Source organism: Equus przewalskii, chromosome 8 (assembly GCF_037783145.1).
Source record: "Equus przewalskii isolate Varuska chromosome 8, EquPr2, whole genome shotgun sequence".
Taxonomy (NCBI): Eukaryota; Metazoa; Chordata; class Mammalia; order Perissodactyla; family Equidae; genus Equus; species Equus przewalskii.
The window spans coordinates 24,613,703-24,631,491 of NC_091838.1; the positions used below are offsets into that span (position 1 = coordinate 24,613,703).

General features: G+C 35.8%; 1 long non-coding RNA gene across 4 annotated transcripts in view; it reads right to left on the minus strand.

Moving 5' to 3' along the window:
• Positions 1–17,789, minus strand: part of LOC139085048 (uncharacterized) — a 188,345-nt gene that overhangs the window by 63,024 nt on the left and 107,532 nt on the right. The window contains exon 8 of one of the 4 annotated variants that reach the window (XR_011543039.1): positions 257–2,440. The exons of 2 other annotated variants lie outside the window; for them this stretch is intronic. This is a non-coding gene — a long non-coding RNA (uncharacterized lncRNA). Of the gene's footprint in view, positions 1–256; positions 2,441–2,464; positions 3,379–17,789 lie in introns of those variants that run through there. One more of the 4 variants, XR_011543037.1, reaches the window with a different exon arrangement.

The following is a 17,789-nucleotide window of genomic DNA, read 5'->3' on the forward strand; positions in this document are numbered from 1 at the left end:
TTGCTAGAGAGAAACTGATGGCTGTTAGTGATCCCATCATAAGCAACTTCTGTCAGATTTCTTATCAAGTAGACATATTTTGACAAAGTGAAAGATAACACCGTAATAAGAGAACTGAGTTGCTACTCTATGTAATGAACCATTTAGCATTAAATGAAATGTGAAACCACGTTTTAAAAACTGAAGGTGGGGAGAAAAAGTAATATTTATAATTTACACACACACACAAAAGGAATATTCCACAGTGGAGTAATGATAGCTTGTTTGCTTTTTGTTGTCACAGTAACTCTAGCAGGATAACATTGATTTATATTGGGGTTCTGAACAAACCATCTCACAGCCGCACAGAGCTTGCATGGGAGGACATTAAGGTTTTCCTTTCACCAGGTACCTTAGCGGAGCCCGAGGCTATGCCGGGAGCCAAATGCTAGGGTAGTGGGTCAAAACACTGTGATAAAACACCCAGCAAAACATTTTGCCTATCAGAAGACAAACTCGTCTTGTGCAGAGGAGTTACTCTAATCCCAAAGTAGACAAACGGGGTCCGTTGAAGCACCTCCCTTGTCCATGTTTATGAGCCGTGTGGTATTTCCAAAGGATGGCTAAGATGACAGTCACTGATAGGATCACAAAGAAAAAAATCTTGCCCAGAAGACTCCCATCTGGGCTTCAGCAGCAGCAGCACCTAGCATTAGAGCACATGGAGAGGGTGGGGGTAGGGAGTCAAGGTTAGAAAAATATGAATTTACCGCCATCAGGCAAGGCTCCTGGCAGTGTGATCTATTGGATCGTGAACTAGGTATCTGATGGACACAACTGATCTAATTTTCTTTTAGGACAAATGAAAGTAGAGACTAACTTAAGGAGGAAGTCCCCTAAGGAAAAGTCCTAAATAACTTTTTTTTTCTGACTTACACAATTTGGCTCTGTCTTGGCTTCAAGCCCACGTAATGATAAACAGAGTAGGTATTTTATTTCAAGAGGAAAAAAAATGACAGTCTTCCTAGATGTTAGATAAAGGGATGGAGATTCCCTATGATTACTAGGCATGCTGCTAGAGAGGTATGTGACTGCTCATTAAAATGCTGATTTGAAAGAATTCTCATAGACCTTGAGAATAGGGGAGATAAGATGCTGACATATTTCTATCACTTTTCTGCTTGTTGTTTATGCAAGGTTTTCCACTAAAAATTAGTAAAAAGATAGGGAGTAAAATGCAGTTTTGACATGTATTCAGTTCCTTTCTCACTTTTAAAGGATTGCATTGTTCTATTTTATTTCATTTTTTTAAATTTTTATTTTCTTTTATCCTATCAATGAGGGCAATAATGTGACTAGGGAGTGCAAACTCTGCCCAGAATTAATCTGGGTGGAAGCTCTTTCTTCCTGAACATGTGGTTTTCCCCTTTTGAATGTCTCTACCTGTGATATCCATACATGTGTTTAGATGAAATGTGATGAAAATCATGAAAACCACTAGCTGTTAGTGTAACAAGCAGAATCACCAAATTAATAGCCAGCAGAAGAAATCTACCATAGCTAAAGCCATCTACTATCAACCAGGTACTTAGAAATCAATGCTTTTTTTGGATGATTTTGAAATTATCAGTCATTACATCCTTCTCTAAAATATGGTATTGCAAGTTTAACAAGTCATAGAGTATTTGCACCTTTCCAAGTTCATTTTTAAACCCTTATAACTAACACTGCAAAGTGACCAGTGTTTGCAATGAACAAAAATATAATTCCTTATTTGTCTTGCCAAGGGAACCCTAAAACTTATGCCTGACTTTTACTTGTGAAGTTTGAAAGAATGTTTTTCTTAATCAGTCTAATTTAAAAGAGATGTCTTATTATTTGCTCAGTGGCTAATAACCACACTCAGTGGCTAATCAAGAACAGGTCTCTTGGTTTCAAAGTTTGTGTTATATCAGGTGGCCTGTTAACCAGAATAATACACGATTTTGTTCTAATTCAAAGAATATGATACCTTAGATTTATAGAGCACAGAAGAGTGCAAATCACTTTATGAACATTTTCCTACTGACAGCTCATCTATGTTTACCTAACAAAATGTGAACAAATCCAGGAAATACAGCTTGCGGTGTAGTGCTCCCTCATTTACAAAATAGAGCTGTTCCTGAGAAGTTGAACATAAATCCCAATTTTCCTGGTCATATACAATAAATTGGAGATTGTTTGCAAAAGGAAAAATATATTCAATGGAAAGAGCTGTAAGCAAAGAAAATAGCAAGATGGCACATGATCCCTAGCCGGGCTTTGCCCCAAGGACATCTGCTCTGGCATGGTTTCCAGAGTTGGAGAGGAATTCGTGAATCCAAAGTGCTCAATTTAATATTCCTTTCAAATAAATGTAGATCTCAGATGGTCTCTCTGCCAACTCCCAACACAATACTGGCTGATCTGAGAAGCACCCCACCTAGAAAATAGGAACAATCATGGTAGGTGTTGACATTTAAAACATTCATAAATCCACTCCAAAAAAGTTCCCAGTTATAATTATTCTGAATTATAAAATAACCTCTTTGGTATATATTTGCATTAATAAAGTAGAAAACAAACCTTTTAAAGAGAAAATTTAACCTCGTTGAGAGACTCCAAAGGTTTCCTTCAGAGTTGTCATTTTTTAGTAGAAGTTTCCATCCAACCCAATTGAGTTACATTCCCTAACTTTTAAGAAAAAAATCTCCTCTTATTTTAAAGTCTGTTTTAATCACTTACTTTTCATAGTAAATACACAATATTTTTTTACAAATGTCTTCTATAACTTTTCATAGTAAGTATACATTTCTAATTAGTAATAATGTTATTTCATAAGGAAAATGTATTTTTTTGCATGTCTTAAACAACTGCTGTACAAATAACCTTATGGAATATCATCTAATTTTAAGCTAGATAATTCTGAATTTCAGAAGTTCTATAGTTGCTAGATAATATAGAAACGTCTGCTGCAACATATTGAAGATTATCAATAAAGTTAGTTTTTCAAGATTAGCATTTGTGAGGTAGTTAAGACTTTATGACAAAAAGATATCTTAAAATAAGAAATAGATATCTACACTCTTTCCTAAAAAATTCTCATTTCCATCTTAATTCAAACAATCCTAGTTTTTTCTCCCACATATAAATACATAATAACATAGGGTACATACAATTTTGAGTCATTTAAACATTTTACTGAGTTCATAGTAATTCACTGAGATTAGATGCCATAATTTACTCAAGCAAGCATTCCGTATTGTTAGAGAGTTTGGTTATTTTCCTGTTTTTGCTGTTGTAGATTTCTCTGCAATGGACATCCTTCTGGGCTTTTACTTCGGCACAACAATTCCCATCTGAGAAATCCCAAAAGAGGGACTATAAGGAGAAAGTGAATGATTTTTCTTTCAAATTTTCTTCTGACTTTTGAATTTCACTGCAACCATAATTAGATTGTATTTTGTTTAAGCAATTAAGAAAAAAACGTTTTTTCTTCCCTAGCTGATTGGTTTTAGCCAATATTTAATAATAAAATATTTTAACATTTGCAATGAATATGTACAATGTGTAAATATTTTCTACTTTACAGATTTCACAAAAACTGATTTTTGTACTTTTAGTTTATTTAAAATAAAAGCTATATGTATCAACTTATTAACAATAATAGATTCAGACCCACTTATTAAAAGGGAATGATGCGGAAAACTTAAGCAACCTTCTTACATATGAAAGAAAAAAGGGTTTCTTTAAAATGCTGTTTGGAAGTTTCAACCTAAGATGCCAGAAGCATCATTGTTCAGAATCTTCACCAACAGAAAACAAGGATTCAAGATTTAAATTGAACCTAAGTTCTCGGAAGAATGAAATCAACAGGGTTTTTAGAATCTAGAAGTGGTTGGTTTCTTTATTTCTTTAAAAGTGCTATGTCAAAAAAATTAATAATTTCAATGTGCAGTCAAGTCCAAGAAAGTTTATTAATAATTATGTGTTGTTATTTTACAAATATCTTATCAAAACAATGAGTGTCTCATAGATATAATGTCCCTCTAAAAAGTGTACTGTTCTGAAAATACGTATTCAAGAAGGAAGTTCAATTCCCAAGAAATCATCAAATATTATTTTTGTTAAGTCATAAGATTTCATCTGTTTATTGTAATTATAGTGCTTGGTTTGCTAAAGAGAAACTTTATTCAGATTTCCAAAGTATCTTGGGCACAGAAGATCAATGCAGAAAAGGGAATTTGGGGTTTGGCAAATTATTTTTCATTTCAAGCAGAAAAGAAATAACTACAATCCATTTACCCAAATATAGCCATTTTAATTATTACTCCACAAGGGCCAAAATCTCTTTCAAATAAGCCAGTTCCTTAAACCTCAATTCTGCAGCCAACATTAAGAAGAATAGTCAGCCCACTTGAATTTTGCTTCTCGAAACCAAAGTTTTGAATTTTGGCCTCTCATCAAAGAGAATGAAATTGGATGTTCAAACCAAAAATTAGCCAGAAGCATCTGTGCTTTGCCCACTCTGACTTCTATTTGAAATTGAGAAATGATTTGATGGACCCCAGTTATTCTACTTAATCCACACATCATGATGAACAATGGCTCCAGTTGTATTTAATATTGAGCAACTGCAGAAGTGTATTTGAAAAATTATCCTAATCAGCAAAGGTAAAATTGAGAAAATCTGGAAGGACACGCATCCACATATTTACTAAAAGCTTGCTCACAACCAAAAAAGCAAATAATAAAGAAAGATTACCAAAAGCACAAACCAAAACACTAGCTAGACTAAAAAGCTAAAGAATGAAACAAAAAAATGCATTGGAATGATGTCAACAAACAGTCTGAAAGCAACAGAAGTTGGGAAAGCCAGTAGAACTAATGGGCAGATAATAAAGTAGAATTTTGTTCCCACAAGCTTCAACTTTCTATAAAGCAAGATATTTGAAGATTTCTGTTTTTGTTCCTTCTAATAGCATTGGTCGGATGGAATTGCATGGATAAGCCAAAAATTCTCTCTGGATTTCAGCCTTATCTCTAAAGTAACTGGAAGGAGGAGATCTTTATGGATCTTTCTATGCATTGCGTTCTACATTCTACATTCTGTTCTGTGTGTCCATCATAGTAAAAAGGGGAATTTTTATACAGCTTGTAGTACTTGAAAAGAATTTTCACTGAGGCCACAGAAAAGTGGCTGTAACTTCTAATTCCTGATCCTATCTCTTAAGATTGTAGAGCGAAATCCAATTTCATAGCGTCTTAGTTTTTGCCAAAATCACATTTAAAGCACAATGAGTCTAAATCAGGCTACTTTTTCATCCTAGCTAAAAGGTGATCATTTTTTTGTCCAAAGTTGCACTTGCTACAGTCATAATGGAAAATTGTAGAATACCAAAATAGAAACTGAGTGGTATTAACAGATGTGATCTCATCAGGGTTCCATTTGTTAAAGAAAACATTGAATATTAATTAAAAGTTAATTAGAACTAATTGCCAATTAGAAAGAAAAAGTAATTTGAAGCTACTCACAGCCCTTCTATTATTATTACCTTTGAGAATCAACACACCCAAGGGTTGCCAAGCACGTTACCTTTCCTTTCTTCCTCTGGTATCACTGTTATACCCCATCCTGTTATAGTTAACTCTCTGCATTAAATTACAGATCATGGTACCCAAACATACAATTGCATCACTCACTGAACACAATCGTGAAGCAAGAGTTAATATTTTGTTGAAAGGGAATTCCATGTGTTGCAGAAAACAAGGAATTGAAAAAGCAGGAAAGCAAGTGCGGTAATTTTTAAGTGACATAGAGGATGGTTGATTGACAATGTCGTGGCTCTATGTTGACTGCCTGTCCCACATCTATTTCCCCTTCCTCTAGCCACATTCCCAGATTTTCATTTGGGGATCCATACGTCCTATGCTTTTGAGGCCCATGTCCAGGGGGAGGTTATGTCACCCAGAATCCAGAGGTAGAGTACATAATCCAGCCTAAATTGGAGTACGACGTATTCCTCTCATTCCAGTGACTGAGTCACCTTAAGTATGGCAAGCAGAATGAAACTCAGGGCATTTTTCTAGAGTTTCCATTAACAGGGCTCACTCTTGCCTGCTGGAGTTGAAATTGAAGGGAAATAAGGCATGAGCTGCCAGCCATCTTGCCACCAGGCAGAGCTGAAACTGAAGGCAAGATGGAGAGGAATCCAGGCCTACAGACATCCTTGAGCTTGGAAGCCAGCTGTGCCTGGAACCTGCCAACAAATCCCTTTTTTTTTCACTGAAGCTAGTTTGGGTTGTGTTGCTAGTCACTTAAAACTGAAAATTTTTACTGAAATGACATTTTCAAGATACTTATAAAATAGTTGCAGAAGAGAAGGTAATATACTAATATGTCCCTTAGAGTTTAAGAATATATAACCTTCCAAGACAACCACTGCCTCTATACCTATTCCTTGGTTTTCCTCTGAAGATCCCAGGGTGATGCTCAATACTCTGAATTTCAAAACTCTGAGTTTCTGTTTCTTACCAGTTAGACGGAGGGCCTAATCCAAGAATGTATTTCCTATGATACAGATACACAATAAATTTTCCTTCAGTCATGACCTGGGTAGAATTTAAATCATTGGTCATGGTTTTTAAGAAGGAGATTTCATGTATCAGAAACAAGAGATTTTGTTTTGTTTTTCAAGAAAATGCTTTGCATTGCTCATCTCTGTCTTCTTCACTTGTGCCCTACTTTTGAGATTCTGACTTTGATCTTCCACATAAGGGGTAGCTACTGAGAAGAAGAAATCCACTAATATTTTAATATTCCTCTAAACAAAATGCAGTAGAAGATGGATAACACGGATTTGCTTCTCTTAGTTTTTAACTTGTAGCTTAAAGTCCTTCTCTGTTTCATTATGAGTGTTCATACATCACCTTCACATATGTTTTTAGGCAGTGAACTATGATTTCACAAAGATTAATCCTCTCATTTACCCAATGCCGTTACCAAATGAAGGCCTGGCTTTTGTGTCTCATTGATGTAACTTGAATGATCTGACAATTTTAGCTCCATTTAATGGCAAAAACATGAGAATCAATTAGAAATTATACTAAACATGCTGATACTGACTTGACTTGCGTATTTATGAATTGTGACTTAGAAATTTCATATACTAAAAGAGTATAAAAAACTTCTAAAATATATATTTTTCAAGTTACAGACTAGTTTTTTAGCTCTTATTTTGAGACTCCAATATCTAAATACAGTAGAAAAGTGAATGAAAGAAATGAGATTTGGCCTTTTCAAACGTTCTTACCTCAAATGCTGGACTGAGTCCATATACTTAAAAAGCTTGTCGTTTATTAGAAGTATTACTAGTCTGAGCCTTCAGGCAGTTCTAAGGAGGTTATACAATGCAACGAAATTCACGTTCCAAATCTGGAAGTTTCATTCTGACCTAAAAGCTCCGTCAATGAAGTTTAAATGTGGCACAGAAAGGTTGCTCAGATTTTCAATACCTTAATAGTATTTTTGCCTTGGAGGCTGTAAGAAATATTTAATATTTAACTTGTGATTCACAAAGGCAATATGCTTTTCTTTTCAAGTGTCTATATCTTTAACTTTTTGAGATGATTCCATAAGAATGTGAATAATCCGATCTCCAGATATAAAACACTTTCCAGTGTGGTGCTCCTTAATTCTGACTAATTTAATTGTCTATTTTACAGGAAAATAATAAGCAATAAAAATATTAACCAATCAGAATTCTAAAGGCACTCCCCTGGAGTGTATAAAGAGAGAATTTCATCTTAGGACTTTTCTCTAGGTCTTAGAAGCTTCTGGTTAATAAAAGATACCTGAAACTTATCATCACGTAAAAGTTGTTAAAATACACACACACACACACACACACACACTCTTACACACACAGATTGAGAAACAGGATTTAAATTATTTGAGTCCTAAATATTCCATCCTACATGATATTGCTTCTTTGTGTATTTTAAAGAAACATTTGGAAACCCTCCAGGTCTGAGATACAGCTGAAATTTAGGGTATATCTGTATTTTCAGAAGAAAATTTATTCCGTCAAATATGTCTGTTTAACATAAAACTAAAAAATACATTTAAATCGAATTTTTAAATTAACTCGATGCAGGGACATCTGTCAAATTTGCTTCTAATATTTCTAATTTCCTATTGTTACCATTTATGCAGTTTGACTTCTTGTGTGACTTCAGTCAGCTTTGGATTTTCCATGCCAAAGAATGGGAACAGTGACACAGAGCATGTAAAAATGGCAGATAACACAAGCATCATTTATATTTATGTCTGGAACGCATTTTCTGCTGCCCTTTTTTTCCCCCTGAACATTTACCTTCCTAATTATGTTTTACTCAGTCTAATCTTTAAATTAATTTGAATTCCCTGAGCTCACAACTGACAGTGAGAAGAATGGAGGAGAAAATTTCCTGAAGGGGAGGAGAAATTAGATTAAATAATAATGGGCATTCGTGTTCCTGTACCACTTCGGAGTTTGCAATGTGATTCTGTTTACTATTTTAACTGAGTTGATCCCCACCATTTTGAGGTGGATAGAGAAGTGTGTGTGTTATGTAAAAATGGCGTCTGCCACGAGATAGCTCCTTTAAAGGAAAACGGTTGTGTTCTGTAAAAGCTGGAATTTAGGGCGGCTGGGGGTGAACAAACTAAACTCTCAAGTGCCTCAAGCAGTGACTGGCGCATCATTCGTGCACAGTTGGTATTTGATGAAAAGATGAAAGCTTCATTTCCTGCTGAAGGGTCAGCCCTGTCCCATCCTGCTCTATCTATCCCAGGTGATCCCATCTCTACTGGCCGGGGTTGAGCGACCGAGAGGAGCAGCATCTCAGGAACAGAGCTGCTGAGGGGCCACAGTCTTCTCTGAGTCTAGCCAGCAGCTCATGAAGGGTCAAAGGGGACATTTGGCCCAAACAGGGATGAAAATGAATGTTTTAAAGCAATTTTATGATTAAATCCGTTAAAGATGAAGCAAACAGTCCTTATCACAATCAAATTACTATCATCTTTATAAATACATTGGTAGTCAAGCTCTGAAAATACATACTTGTATTTCAATTCTCCACCCCTCCCTCAGTGTTGGTAAAAACCGGGCTTTACAATAGCAAAGACATCTTCTGCTTTTGGCGGAAGTGGATTAATCCTATTATAGCTAGCTGGTACCTGTTTCTCATGTAAAAGCAATGACGTACTAACAAAAAGGAGAAATATAGGTATATGGAGGAAGAATTATGATTAGCTTTGTTTGAAATAGAAGTGTATAATTTTTTATGTGCAGTAAAATTTTCTCGTAAATCTAAAACCTAGAGGATATAATGTTTAGCTTATCCTGTGTTTCCAAATGTAAAGTGCATACACCTAAGGATACAAATAAAGATGATTACATTATTCATAAATTCTTGAAAAAGCAGAAAATGATTTATTTTGCTGCTCTCATTTATAGCTTCATTACATCAAAAATTAAATGAGAGAAATATCAACTGAGCTATAAAAATTCTGTTATCAAAACTAAAGCTTTCTTAGACTCAATTTTCTCTTCTGACTCAAGCAAAATTTCCATCCTTTTGAGGAAATAGAATAGGTAATTATAAAAATATGTACTATAGTTTCCATGTTGCTGTTGAAATTGTATAGTTTATTTATGGATTTCCACTCAAGAGGACAAATTTGGCATTTTATAGCACAACTTATATATTGATTCTTCCATTCTGTTCTGATAGGACACACGTATTACTCAGATACATAGGTAGATATGACAAAAAAATCATCTTCTTTTGAAGATACTACACAAAACATATCAGCTAAAGGAATAGCTGATGGACCTGTAACTGACTGCTCTAGTTAGAAAGGCATTCTTTTTATATCTTATTAATTTATTTCTTTTTTCATATTTACAGAAAGGATTCTTTCTTTATGCCTTAATTAGACACAGTGCAAAGAAAACATTCTAAAGTACATTCAGCAGAAGACATTGACTCATAAAATATAAGTGGGGCCCACCAAAATAAACATCACATCTGATTCAAATAATTTACTGAAGATATTAGGACGACTGCAAATATTCTCTTGTGTCTTTGATTTTAAGCACCAGGTTAAAGTCACCATGGTTTATAATTTGACCACACTGGAGAAGTCACTCTACAATTAATGCTGCTTACTTATTATAATGAGTCATTGTTTACCATCTCAGGCTATTAGTTTAGCTTAGGGTCTTGAGCCTAAAAGCACTATTTTTCGCAAAACACTTAAGGCAATCACAAGTCCATCGAAGCCTTCTGTATAACCTATTTTACTGACAAACAATTACATTTTAGATTGAAGAGGTGAAATGATTAAGAATATTTGACTTAGTTGCCATGACAGCATGCATTTTTCATCAGGCACAGTGTAATTACTACAATTTCAATGATGTAAAATCAAGAAAGATGATAACAAACAGCAGAACCGTGGAGATATTGCCATTGCAACCAGGTTGCCATAGCAACAGTGATAATAATCCCGGTGATAGATGTTTTCTCTTGCTCTTTCCATTTTGTACGGTTATAACATTCAGAGCCAGTTTTTACCACAGCTTTTTATAGTTTATTAGACTGTCAAAATAGTTTATGAGATGTTGTTGCAAAGGAAATGACTGAGTTCCGCAGCCTAATAAAAATGCCAAATACTCTGTTTACATACTGCTCCAGCACTTAACAAACATTAAAAAATTGTATGAAAAATGATTTGATATTGTATCTGTATTAATCAATTTGCAAGGCATAAGCTTTGTCACTGAAGGTCAAATGAATAGCTCCCAAACACTACTTTTGGAGGGCCTTTCTGAAGTTTATCTTTTGACGTAACACTGGCAGCCCCCTTCACCTGGATAGCAGTATAAACTACCCACAGGAAATACTTTGCACAACTAAAAGATAAATAGTTATAGAAAATTAAAACCACATTTGCCTCTCAAATCGTTTTGGGGAGAAATATTTAAAGTTTATGGCCAGAAGTATTCTAAATTAACTTTTTAAAGACAACAATTTTTGAAGGTATGACCCAAGATAGGGGATATTGATGGAACAGGCTCAGAAATAAACTCTGTGAGTGTGAATCATTTGACAAGAAAGCACGTAGTAATCCACAACATCAACAAACTACATAGCGTACATACGCACCGTGTAATGAAGATAATTCATCGGTGTAAGATATCTGTGCCAACCATTATATACAGTCTTACATCTTGTGCAAGCTGCTCTTTCACTTTCAATGGAAACACATTACAGAGAATGTACTTCAATACAGACCTACCATGGGTTTTGCCTGTAAGAAAAGTTACCCTAAGATGCTTGCATTCACGTGAACCTGGAGGCTTTATAATTTATTGCAGTCGTGTCGAGTATTCATGAATAGACTGCAGAAAATTGAGTCAGACATTAAAGCTTTGGGCCCTGCTTATATGCAGCAAACAGAAAGCCCTGAATGGTTTCAAAGATACGTGCAATTGTGAGTTCACAGGCAGTTTTACCAAAAAGAATAAAGGCTATCGGGAGAATTTTCAATGATAAGTCCTGCCTCTATGTCCATCCATCTGTCCTCCACCAATGTTTTTCACCTCAGTGGAGTCTTTTGTATCAAGTCAGATTAGAGTTTAGATTAATTGCACTAAGAAATTTGGGCCATGGCTTAGACACACAGACACCTGTTATCTTAGCATTGGAAGTCAAAGTAAAACGGTCTAGAATTTTCAGTGTTTCTTACTCCTATTTATTGATGATCTACTCTTTGACACTTGTATGCTTTTATTATTATTTTTTAAATGGCTTTGATCAGCTGAGGTCATATGGATTTTGAAACTAGAGTTTTGGGTCACTAAACCCTCTCAGCTTCAGTCTCCTTGTGTGAACAGGTAAGCATTTCTCACGTGTCATTGAGGGAAATTTGTGCCTGTGCCATAGTAAATATTAGTTGAATCTGATAATGCTGTCCCCTGGACCAGGCAGCACCTCTGTCCTTTCCCCACAGCTTCTCAGCTCACCCAAAGGTACTGGGAAATTCACCCTTTTGATCTGGCTGCTAGGGTGAGGGGTGCGAAGAAACAAAGAAGACAGAATTTTCATTTTCTCTTCCATCTGGAGCAGCTCCAGAATGTAAAAGAGGATTGTGGGTCAGACATCCTATAATGTATTGCTCATATTATACTAACTCTTTCAGAAATTATTTACTGAATTATGATTTTTAGCAACTGAAATGGTAAGTTAAAATAGTTAACAAGACTTTAAAAGTGCCTATTACTTTGCTCATTAAATATAACCCCAACATTCCTCCTGAAAACAAATCAGCTGGCATAATTTATGGTCAGTGGCATAATATTTCCATTTCAAACACCATCCATTTATTAAATGAAGCCATCATTGGAACAGGCTGCTCTCTCTAGCAAATACTTACCAGTAAGTTTATTACCAGGAATGGTCACTTTCTCAGACAGGTATATCATCTGCTTGGACAAAAATGACATCCCTCAATTTAGCCTAAGAAAACAAAATTCTAAGTGCTCTAGAGGTCCTTTTTTTCTTACTCTCTCAATAGCTCCTCTGTTCCATACCCTTCTGATAGTGACAAATTCCGTATTTTTCACTACATGACAGTTATAATATGTATCTCATCTATTAATAACAAACACGCACAGCAAACTCCTTCCAAAAAGAAGTCCAGGAACTTAAAATACATACACAGATACTCAGAGACATTAAAACAATAATGAAGGGAAGAACAAAGGCTTAAGAAGATAAAGAAAGCTATAAGATTGAGAGCATGCTTAAATCCTCAAAAGCAAATTTTCGCCATTGCTCAAAGTCAAGTTAGCTTGTATTCCTTCCTTAAGAGTATGTTCTTTATCTGCAATCTTAAGAGAATGTTCTGTCCCAGGAAGTAATACGTGTTGCTTAACTTGAATTGCTTTGATATATGGTTGTGCCATCATATATAATTCACAAAACCATCCTGCTGAGATGTTCATTATTTCGTATTTAAAGAGAAAAAACTTTAATCACACAGCATTTTCGTTAGTTTAAAAAAATGATCTTAACGGAGCAGTGAGTATCTGGTTTTAATACCTCAAAGTGCCACGTACAAAGCGGCAGAGTATTTTGTGGTGTTATTTCCAAAACTATTTTCTACTAAGAGTTTAAGGTTTACATTTGACTTCTTTTTTGACTGATTATATTAAAATGTCCTTAAAATGTTCTGAAATTCTTTTAAACCTGATTCTATTCCATTTTTTTTTTCTTAATAGTTCCCAACTGTGAGATTTCCATTTCCACTCTCCTGAGTATTTTATTCTATAAAGGCACAGGAACCTTCAGCACCTGCCAAAATTATGCAGCCCATGGCATGACACTTGAGGCACTTGATAATTCAAGCCCAACACCCTTGTCCCAACACATATATACAAATCCCACACAATAATCTGGAGAATTCAGAAGGGGGCTTGAATTTGTGAATATGTTTCTTGTCTAGAAAATTTCCTTAACTTTCAATTTCTACTGCCTTGGTCCTAGTGCCAACTATACCACTAACTTAGTGTGAACCATTGAAACTCAAAACACTTAAATAGTCTCATTTAAGAGAAGATGGAGATGATGAATATCTGGTCTAGCTTACGTATCTTACAAGATTTCCCAAAGTTTGAAAGAAGTGAGAGATGAGAAAGAACAATAGAAGTTAAAAATATAATTATATAAATACAAAGCTAAATAGTCATAACAATAATCATCACCATTTATTATTATCTGTCAGCTGACACCTCTTTGTCTAATTTTACAGATAACAGCACCTGCTATAGAGTTCATAATGCTAGGTCCTAGAGGACCTATGAAATCCTATGAAACTTGGTAATAAAAACACTTAGCAGAATGCAACTGAAATGACCTTCAGCTGTGCAAGAATTATTACAGTGTTACTGTAAGAAATGAATGAAATCTGAAAGAAAATGCTAACAGAGACATTGTGCTAAAGAATGTGAAGACAAGCAGCATTTTGCTGGTAGTCAAGGAAAAATGCTAAGAATGGGTAATGGGGTAATTTGAGATGCTTCCAATGAGAGTCAGACTCAGTATTATTCCATAGAATAATTCATCCTATCCCAGAAAGGGCAGATCACTTTAAAGGAAATTTGTAAATCAATCAAGTGATGACCTTTTTCATACTTTCCTACCCCAAATATTTAAGTATCTTCTGATGAACCATGATTATAATCTCACAGAGATAGCCTTGCTTTGGAACACACTTGAATGTCCAACGTTCGTTAACATTCTAAATTTGTATCAGTATCGTGGTTTGTCTCCTGTCCTCCTGCTGTGTCCATCCTTTTTTGCCTTGTGGAACATCCATACTTAGTACACCGCACACCAACTTGGAAAGATTCACATCTAATTCTGTACTTTTGCAAGTCTATAATTATTGCCCTGAGATATCAGGTTTTCTTAAAACCTGTTTGCTGAAGACAATTATCAGTTGACTTATTCTAAAAGACAAGATGGAATGAGCAGAGTTCCATTAACTCATTTTACAGTAATTTTTAACCACAAAGTCCTTCCGAAACTTTCAAGCGGTATCAGAGCTTGCAATGCATGGTCTTTCCGGTCATTATGCTCTTATTGCAAGTAAAACTGATGTAAATACCTCTTTGCTTGCTCTGATTTTAGCTTCTCTCCCTTTTCTTTTGCACATTCCCAATGCAGAGAAAAGCTAAACAAGTGTTTAATTTCCCCATGTAAAATCATTTGAAGCTTATTTTTCATAGATTAGATTTTTCTGTAAAAGCTTAGAATTCTTACAATGAGATTGCTCTGTAAATGGAATGTGTTGTTCATCACATCGTGGACATCTCTGAGAGCATCACAAATAAAACTTGTTAAATTAGAGAAACCTTGGCTTGAAAGGCACATAGATCTTTTGTGTTGATAAGTGAATTTCCAAGTTTTATGGAATTATCTTAAAAACAATTTCAACTAATTCAGAGGAAAAATAGAAATGGCTATATGGAAATCTTTCTTTTTCCTTTCAATATTCTCTGACTTAGCATGTACTTAAAATAAAAACCATGACCTTTGCTAATATTAAAAATGTTTTTACAACATTCTGCAATTTGTAATTCTGAGGAAATATGAAAAATTAAAATTCAAGATGTAACAATGACTGCTGAAGTTACAGATCACTTCTATACATCTGGGATTTTACAGTGGATATTTCTGTCTTGTACATTTTATCTTGTTAGATTTCCACCAACTGTTATTCCTTTTGCTCTTATGTAGCTTTATCCTGGATCACAGTTTGGTGGAGATGTAGTCTTATAAGACAGAGAGTGTTTCAAGATGCCAGAGTACATCTTCTGTTTTCTAGATGAATATTTTAAGGAATTTTGGGAACACCAGATCAGATTACTTCTTCTGAGTTATACAAACAACTTTGATTTCCAGGCAGCTCCATAAAACCTTACATACTTTACTTCATAGCTCCTGTTTTCCTTGACACTTCATCTTTGGTTGTTATTGGTTCTGTGTTATTTTTCTAGCCAGAAAATGCAAAGGAAATTGCAATGATTCATGCCATGTGAAAATATAGCTATAATACTGAGTATTCATTTCTTCGCATTCTCTGAACTGTAAACCATGGGGCCTTGATTAGATCATTCTATTAATTGAATGCCAATCTCGTGTTTGAAGACAAAGAAGTCATTTAGCAATTAAAACAAAGAAAAAAAATTAAAGACATAAAATTCAACTTCAAGTGTTTTCTTTGGCTCAGTAAGCATATTTGCCATTTTATTGGGTTCATTTCCAAGAAGTGGAATGAGACAATCTGAAGTTTTGCTAGAAGGGAGTGCTAAAATGAGCAACCGCATTGTCCTGAAAAATGCCCATGGTCTTCTGGTGCGCATTGCTGAAACTCTGAGCTTTTCTCCTCTGAGGTCTGATAGGTTTCTAATCTCAACTACATAGAAGTTCCTTCATGTCAGGGAAGAATTAATGCACTTCCCCCAAGAAATCGAACTTACTATAACATGATAACAGCTCCTGGTGAAAACACAAGGGAATCTTAGATAACCACCTGTGTTTTAGGTATTCCTTTGTCAAAAGATAAAAGTGAAACAGGATCAAACTTAGACACATCAAACGATCACCTTGAATCCTTCTGTAAAAGACGTAATGAACACCTGTCACTTTTACATTAGACCATTTAGAGATGATCACTATATTCTTTAAAATATATAGAGCCAAAACTAGTGATATTTTATTAATCTTGCTGATAAATCAGATTGTGATTAATTACCCTTGATTCTTTCTTCTCCCTCAATTTAGCATATAATCATCAGTTGATAATTGTGTCAAACAATTGCCTTAATACTTTATGAATTGTTTCCTTCCCTCCAACGCAATGCCACTGCCAGGGCCTGGCTATGTCTCCTCCAGTCTTCCTGTCACCACCCTCACTCACTGTTCTTCTCCAACCCATCCTCAACACCACGATCACTCATAATTTTCTAAATGACAAATCTAATCTTTATCCATTGCTTAAACAGCCTAAATCCAGATTCCATAACTGGATTTGGGATTGGTGAGATTTAGGAATAACACCAAGGTATGTTTCATGCTGAGATTAAGATTCAAAATCCAGGCCTTGTTTTGGGTCTTCAAAGTGGGCTCCCCAAACCAGGAGCATCAGCACCACCAGGAAGCTTCTTAAAAATGCAAATTTCAGGGCCAGCCCCGTAGCCTAGTGGTTAAGTCCGGGTTTCTCTACTTTGGCAGCCCAGGTTCCTGGGTCTGGATCCCAGGCACGGACCTATGCTACTCATCAACCATGCTATGCTATGGTGGTGACCCACATATAAAGTAGAGGAATATTGGCACCGTTAGCTCAGAGCTAATCTTCCTCAAGCAAAAAAAAAAAAAAAAAGAGGAATATTGGCAACAGATGTTAACTTAGGGCAATCTTCCTTAGAAAAAAAAAAAGAAATGCAAATTGCAGGCCCACCTCAGACCTATAGCATTGGAAACTCTGGAGATGAGGCCCTAACAATCTATGCTTTAACAATCCCTCTGAGTGACTCTAGTGCCCACTGAAGTTTGACAACCACCGTCCTAGAGAAAGGAATGAGTCTAATCCTGCAAGTTGGGATTAAGGGGCCTAACTTGGAGAGAGACATTCTGCCACATCTGGGAAGGAGGGTTTTTATCCTGTGAGTGCTTAAAGCTGTGGTTGCCATCCATGCTGCACATTATAACCACCTGGGATACTTAGAACTATTGATGCTCACCTTGCCACAGGCCAGTTACATCAGAACCTGTGAGTGTGGGGCTCTGGCTGTGGGGGGGTGGGGAGAATTTTAATATAGCCCAGATGATTCTAATGTGCAGCCAGGACTGAGAACTGCTGATTTAGGGGGATCCTGACATCCCCTTAGGATCCTCCACTCACAGCTAAATAAATATCATTTTGTCCCCATTTCTTGATTGTAACTGTACTGCTGCTTAAAATCGAGAGCAGTTTCTGAGCCAGCCCTGCTAGCCCCTGCTCAATTTCAAGGCCACCACACTGCTAAATACCAAGGGTACCTTCCATAGGGTCCAATGCAGCAGTCATAGATGGCACTCTTCAGAAGTGCTGTGAAGGCTTGTACATGCTCCTATACCTCATCCTGTCCTCTGCTCCAGGCTGCTTCAGACAGGCCCTCGTGCATCATGCCCAATGA